Source organism: Phalaenopsis equestris, unplaced genomic scaffold (genome assembly GCF_001263595.1).
Source record: "Phalaenopsis equestris unplaced genomic scaffold, ASM126359v1 Scaffold000008, whole genome shotgun sequence".
Taxonomy (NCBI): domain Eukaryota; kingdom Viridiplantae; phylum Streptophyta; class Magnoliopsida; order Asparagales; family Orchidaceae; genus Phalaenopsis; species Phalaenopsis equestris.
Window position 1 is genome coordinate 1 of NW_018164450.1, and position 1,498 is coordinate 1,498.

A 1,498-nucleotide genomic window follows, 5' to 3' on the forward strand; every position below is an offset into this window, starting at 1 on the left:
TCAACAGAAAATCCTCGCACTTGAACGATTCCGTCTTCAAAATAGAACACGGCATAAAACTCTTTTACAATATTTGTAGCAACCTTATTGGTGGTGTAATAGAAGTTTTCCCACCTCCGCTCGGTAATAACTCATTCAATTTCTCCTCCCGGACTCTCAAAAACTCGAAATTGTATACATTTCTTTCCTTCAAATACTGAAGTAAATCTCGATTGAGCCTTCACATTGACGAAGCGAGACTCGTCAAACTCAAGTCATCTCTTTTGTCGTCGAGCCATTTCAATATAATTAAAATTATAGAAAAATTCCAAAATATACTTCAAATATGCAAATAATGGCTTCCAAGAGTGATTCTAAGAGTTCAAAATTAAGTTCCAAGAATTTCTTCCTAATATTTTCTTCACATTCTCAAATTTCTCGGATCTTCTCAATGTGGAAGAAATTCATGCTGAAAATCAAATATTTTTAGTTTGGAGTGAAGCTCTTACCAAGAGATGATGAAATTCGGTGTCTAAATGCCTTGAAATCGCCCCAAATCCAAGATCTCTCAAGCCCTAGGTCAAAAATTGCATTTTTAAGAGGAATGGGATGATGAATGGTGGGGGTTGACTAGTCAAAATCACGGTTAAAGGTGTTTTTTTGGGATCTCACCATCAGCGGGGTCTTCGGTGCCGTCAGCGAGCTCTATAGTCTCAGAAAAAGTCCCTCGTCGGCGGCGTTGAGGGCGCCGTCAGCGAGCTCTATTTAATTTGTTCAATTTCTGGATTTTTGCAATTTTGATCAATTTCAAGCCTCAACGACATTCTTTCAATCATTATAGACATAATTTTAAGTGCTTAAATGATGTACTTATCACAAATAAACTTTATCACAAATAAACTTTCACAAAACTTTCACAACACAAAACATCACAATTATATATAAATTTCAAGGGTTACAATATAAGTTACTCAACACACCTAAGTTTGGTATTTTCTAGACCTTAATACATAAATTCAGCGTCGCAATCCAAGCCACAATACTCAAAACGCATAAAACAAACATCTTATGCTCAGTCTCAACTATACAGGATCTAAAAGTAAAGTTCTAAAGCAAAGCAAACATAAAGTTCAAACCAAATTACACACTTAGACAGACAGGTAGCAATGTAAATCTACTATTCTTCAGATTCAGTTCTAGATTATCCTCTGAGATCACCCATTGATTGCACATGAACTAAGAGGCTATAGAAGGGTCGGTATGGAAATTATTCAGTAGAGTCCTCTTCTATCAATTTCATCCTTCCTATCAGCCGTATCAAACTGTCTTCTATATGTCCAGAGTGAGAAAAATGTTCTTTCATCCTCCAGTCTAGATGATCGAAGAAATCATAGATATTATTAATTGCATTCATAACATTTTGTACCTCCTTCTCTAATTTCTTGATTCTGCGCAGGATCACCAGTGTCTTGTCTGGAACTAAAGGTTGAATAGGTAGTGAATTCTGAGACGATTGATC